The sequence below is a fragment of the Pelophylax lessonae genome (assembly GCF_965119305.1).
Source record: "Pelophylax lessonae genome assembly, chromosome: 9".
Classification (NCBI taxonomy): Eukaryota; Metazoa; Chordata; class Amphibia; order Anura; family Ranidae; genus Pelophylax; species Pelophylax lessonae.
The window spans coordinates 210,607,001-210,613,000 of record NC_138776.1 but is presented as its reverse complement, the minus strand read 5'-3'; positions in this window follow the sequence as shown (position 1 = coordinate 210,613,000).

The following is a 6,000-nucleotide window of genomic DNA, read 5'->3' as shown; positions in this document are numbered from 1 at the left end:
AGTGTTGCCATCTGCTGCAAGCAGCCTTTGCAGTCAACGCATAAGTCGCGGTAAGCCCAACACTCACCTAGGGGCAACCACATTAAGAAGGCACCTGGACTCCCATCACCGAGCCCAGTGGGAGCAACACCGTCAGAATCCACAAAGCCACACTCCAGGCTCTCACCATCCAGCCCCTTCTCCTTCTTCTCCTCTCTCCTCACATTTGTCCTCCACTCCACCTGCCATGATGCCATCGTTAAGTAGTTCTGGAAAAAGGCAGGCTTCTGTGGTCCAAATGTTGGAGCGGAAAAAAATGATGACGCCGGATAACCCTCTTGCCCAACGTTTGACTGCTGGCTTGTCGGAACTGATAGCCCGTCAACTACTGCCATATCAACTGGTGGACTCGGAGGCCTTTCGTAAATTTGTGGCCATTGGAACACCACAATGGAAGGTCCCAGGCAGGAAATATTTCTCGCAGAAGGGCATTCCAGAGCTGTATGGCCATGTTCAGCGGCAAGTTAATATATCTCTGGCACACAGTGTTGGTGCCAAGATACATCTGACCACAGACACATGGTCTAGCAAACACGGGCAGGGAAGGTATATCACTTTTACTGCCCACTGGGTGAACCTTCTGATGGCCGTCAAGCATGTAACCCGTGGCACCCGTGTAGATTTAGTTGTACCGCCACAGATTGCAGGCAGGCCTGCCTCTTCTTCTCCTCCTCCTCCTCCTCCATCCTCCCTCTCCTCCTCGGCTGACTCCTCCTCTTCCGCTGCTACCGTCTCTTCCACTGCGCCGCCCAAGATCCCTAGAACCTATTCCACATGCCAGGTGAGACGTTGCCATGCTGTGCTGCGTTTGTTGTGCCTGGAAGCCAAGAGCCACACTGGTCCTGCACTCCTTTCAGCTTTGCGTTCACAGGCAGATCAGTGTTTGACACCGCTGAATTTGACAGTTGGTAACATGGTGTGCGACAACGGTGCCAATCTGCTGAGCGCGCTGAAACAGGGCAAAATAACACACGTGCCATGCATGGCACACGTCCTGAACTTGGTGGTGCAGTGATTCTTTGGCAAATACCCTGGGGTCCAGGACATCTTGCGGCAGGCCAGGAAAATCTCGGGCCATTTCCGAAGATCTTACACAGCCATGGCTCGCCTTGCTGAGATTCAGCGGTGACACAACCTGCCCGTCAGGCGTCTTATTTGTGACTGCCCGACGCGATGGAACTCAACGTTGCATATGCTTGATAGGCTGCTTGAGCAGAAACGTGCAGTTAACGACTACCTGTTCAAACTCTGCGGCAGGACAGGTTCTGGGGAGCTTGGGTTTTTTTCAACTCGCCAGTGGCGGCTCATGAGGGACGCATGCAGACTTCTGCGGCCATTCGATGAGATCACCAAACTGGTCAGTCACGGCCAGGATGCCATAAGTGACATCATGTTCAGCTTCAGCTTCAGAAAGGGATTTGGGCATCTGCTTGATGAACTAGACCCTGAAGTCCAATGGTGGATTACTGGTGAAATTATGCAAAATGTCATGGAATACTATGTTTGTACTTGCCTTCCTCTATAAGATATCTATGTTCGCCAAAACGCTGTATAGTATGGCCAACATAGTTCAATCCACAGGGGCAGGACAAACCATAGACAACAAAATCTGAGGAGCAATTATAAAAATTCTCTAGCTGAAAAGTTTTCCCTTTTGTACAAAAGGTCTTTTTTCCATGGTGAACAAATGGGCACGTTTTGCATAGGGCCTTACAACACTGATACATTCCTACTTGGGGTATCATAACATGTTGAACAGATGCAGGAACAGAAGATTTAAGTTTACTGGGGGCAATCTTATTTTTGAGATTTGGAACCCTTCGGTAAGTGACTCTAGGATATCATTTTTAAGTGAGGGTCTTCCTGTAATATATTCCAATGTTGAGCCAAAATTCTTTCCTTTTTTTATATTGAATGTTAAAGGTGGTGGTAAACTTTGTAGAGTGGTAAAAGAGAGAAGTTAATTTTTGGGGCTAAAAGCCATAAACACAATGTAACTACTAAAGTTATTACTAAACATAATGCTCATCACCAACAAGTTAGAACAATTTTGGGTCGAAACTGGCATTTTTTCACGAATGATCCTATTGTATACAAATATATACGTAAACAACCAGAAGTAGTATATCGACGAGAATGATCCATCAGGGCTGGCTAGTCCACAATCATTATTCATCTACTAGAGAAATGGGGGGCTACTGAGTATTTGGGCACATATCTGTGCGGGGGCTCCGATCAATCCCCATGGGTGAGAGAGGGTTATACCCTCCCTCTCCCTAGGGGTGGGATACTTAAGCCAAAATTGTATGCAGATTGTCAGACTGAGGGAGTGGTATACCTGATGCAGTGCAGATGTGGATCTTTTTATGTTGGAAAGACAAAATGCACATTTGCCTGGTGTATACAGGACCACCTCTACTACATTGATGTGGGGCTACTATATATGCAAATTGGCAAACATGTGGGTGTATATCACAGCTACGATCCAAATGTGATTTCTTTCTCAGTTTAGGAAGTAATTCAAAAAACTCTTAGAGGAGGACATTTTGATTATTTAATCCTCAAACAAGAGGCAAAATGGATTTACAATTTAAACACCACCCAATCACCGGGCTTAAATACTGCATTGTCCTTCAAACCATTTCTGTGAAGAAAATTAGGAAAAGGAAAGTTGTTGTCATTTAGAATGGGTACTCCAATAGGATTGAGATAGGATGGATATGGAGCATAGTATCTGTTACAATGGTATACTTTAGATTTCTTTTTTTTTTTTTTGTAGTACATGCATAAATAGCTATACTATTTGCATTTGATGCTTATGTATGAAACGCAGACTTTTGTTGACCTATATTGTTTTTGCATTAATTGCACTTTCATGATATATTGTGTTGCTGGGGATCTCAGAGTCCTACTATAGGACACTATATGCAGGGGGTACAGCTGACGGCTGTTACCTAATTGGCGGATATTCAGGTGCAAACAGGGATGGGGGGAGGTGGCCGCTTCCTTCTGCCATCCCGACTCACCCGGTGTGTTTTTTTTTTTTGGGGGGGGGGGGGTGGCGTGGATGGACAGCCATCAAGATACTGCATCTTTCCAGTATAAGGGTTCACACAGGTTGTTCCACTGTACATCATCATGGCGCCCGCACCGGAAGTGACGTAAGGTAGCTGGCTCATGGCCCTGTCACTTCCGGTTCGACCGTACATAAAGGGCTTTGATGGCAGAGCCCTGTCACATAGGTGCGGCAGGGCTGGGACCTATTCCTCTCTACTCCTGATTACCAACATGTGGGATGTTATTTGATCCCCTCCATATAGGTACGGCTGGTAATTTTCTTTTGTAATTTTTTATTGAATTACTTAGTAGGCTGGATATGCAAAGCCGTTAGATTGCCATTGGAGGTATGATGGAGATATTGAGGGGGATCTATATATTTTGGACATTGGGAGGGGACTTCCTCATAGCAATATCTCCCTATAATATGGCAGCTGAGAATGGGTAGATCTGCTAGTGTATGCATAACCGATGCCTTTGTCCCCCCCCCCCCCCCATTTTTTTAATTGGAGTATAATTTTTCACTCTTTGTTATATTGCAGCCATTTGCTAAAATCATTTAGGTTCATTCTTCTTCCTCATGAATGTACACATAGCACCCCATACTGACAGAAAAACACAGAATTGTTGACATTGTTGCAGATTTATTAAAAAAGAAAAACTGAAATATCACATGGTCCTAAGTATTCAGACCCTTTGCTCAGTATTTAGTAGAAGCCCCCTTTTGATCTAATACAGCCAGTAGTCTTTTTGGGAAAGATGCAACAAGTCTTTCACACCTGGATTTGGGGATCCTCTGCCATTCCTCCTTGCAGATCCTCTCCAGTTCTGTCAGGTTGGATGGTAAACGTTGGTGGACAGCCATTTTTAGGTCTCTCCAGAGATGCTCAATTGGGTTTAAGTCAGGGCTCTGGCTGGGCCATTCAAGAACAGTCACGGAGTTGTTGTGAAGCCACTCCTTCGTTATTTTAGCTGTGTGCTTAGGGTCATTGTCTTGTTGGAAGGTAAACCTTCGGCCCAGTCTGAGGTCCAGAGCACTCTGGAGAAGGTTTTTGTCCAGGATATCCCTGTACTTGGCCGCATTCATCTTTCCCTCGATTGCAACCAGTCGTCCTGTCCCTGCAGCTGAAAAACAACCCCACAGCATGATGCTGCCACCACCATGCTTCACTGTTGGGACTGTATTGGACAGGTGATGAGCAGTGCCTGGTTTTCTCCACACATACCGCTTAGAATTAAGGCCAAAAAGTTCTATTTTGGTCCCATCAGACCAGAGAATCTTATTTCTCACCATCTTGGAGTCCTTCAGGTGTTTTTTAGCAAACTCCATGCGGGCTTTCATGTGTCTTACACTGAGAAGAGGCTTCCGTCGGGCCACTCTGCCATAAAGCCCCGACTGGTGGAGGGCTGCAGTGATGGTTGACTTTCTACAACTTTCTCCCATCTCCTGACTGCATCTCTGGAGCTCAGCCACAGTGATCTTTGGGTTCTTCTTTACCTCTCTCACCAAGGCTCTTCTCCCCCGATAGCTCAGTTTGGCCGGACGGCCAGCTCTAGGAAGGGTTCTGGTCGTCCCAAACGTCTTCCATTTGAGGATTATGGAGGCCACTGTGCTCTTAGGAACCTTAAGTGCAGCAGAAATCTTTTTGTAACCTTGGCCAGATCTGTACCTTGCCACAATTCTGTCTCTGAGCTCTTCAGGCAGTTCCTTTGACCTCATGATTCTCATTTGCTCTGACATGCATTGTGATCTGGAAGGTCTTATATAGACAGGTGTGTGGCTTTCCTAATCAAGTCCAATCAGTATAATCAAACACAACTGGACTCAAATGAAGGTGTAGAACCATCTGGAGGATTAGAAGAAATGGAAAGCACCTGAGTTAAATATATGAGTGTCACAGCAAAGGGTCTGAATACTTAGGACCATGTGATATTTCAGTTTTTCTTTTTTAATAAATCTGCAACAATGTCAACAATTCTGTGTTTTTCTGTCAGTATGGGGTGCTATGTGTACATTCATGAGGAAGAAGAATGAACCTAAATGATTTTAGCAAATGGCTGCAATATAACAAAGAGTGAAAAATTTAAGGGGGTCTGAATACTTTACGTACCCACTGTATATATATATATATATATATATATATATATATATATATACATACATACATATATATACATACATTTCTTTTCTACAGAGTGGATATGAGTATGGTCTCTACCTAGCAAGAACAGGTGGCTGCCAGTAAGTACCAGTGCGGTCCAATGCCTGTCAAGGGTTCATCTTCATTGGCAGACTTGTGCCGCGTTTGCGGATGTACAGCCATTTCATGTATGTTGTTTTCTGTGTATCTCTCGAGGTTTGAGACGTCTGTCACCGCCAGCAACTAAACAAATGGGTAAGCACATTATATTATACTGCTGGTTAATGGGTTAAAAGGAAATTTTAATGTTTATGTATAAATATGTATCTCTTGGTCTGTATTATTGTGTTTTTTGTGTTTTCTTTTAGGTGTTTGGCAACAGTCTTCGTATGCTTTCGTAGGCTCTACAAAATGCGTTGGACGAGAATGACTACGCACTTTTGCATTGAACACTGTATCTGCTATGACTGCCCACAGTTTATTCTGTTACCTGAATATGGTTGTATCAATATTGTATTGACATATCATTGTTTTAAACTTTCTTCAGTTTGATACCAATAAAATGTATTTTTAACAGAAACATGATTCATTCATGACAACTTCATAGCCTAAAAAATCCTCCATCACAGGACGAGAAACGGGATGACTGAGCTTGGGGTTAGACCCCCAAGAGGCCTGGTTCCCTGTTTCTCTTCCCTGTTTTTGCTTTCAATGTTCATAATATTTAGGATGTGGCTGGGGGAGCTTGTCTTTGGAACCGTTA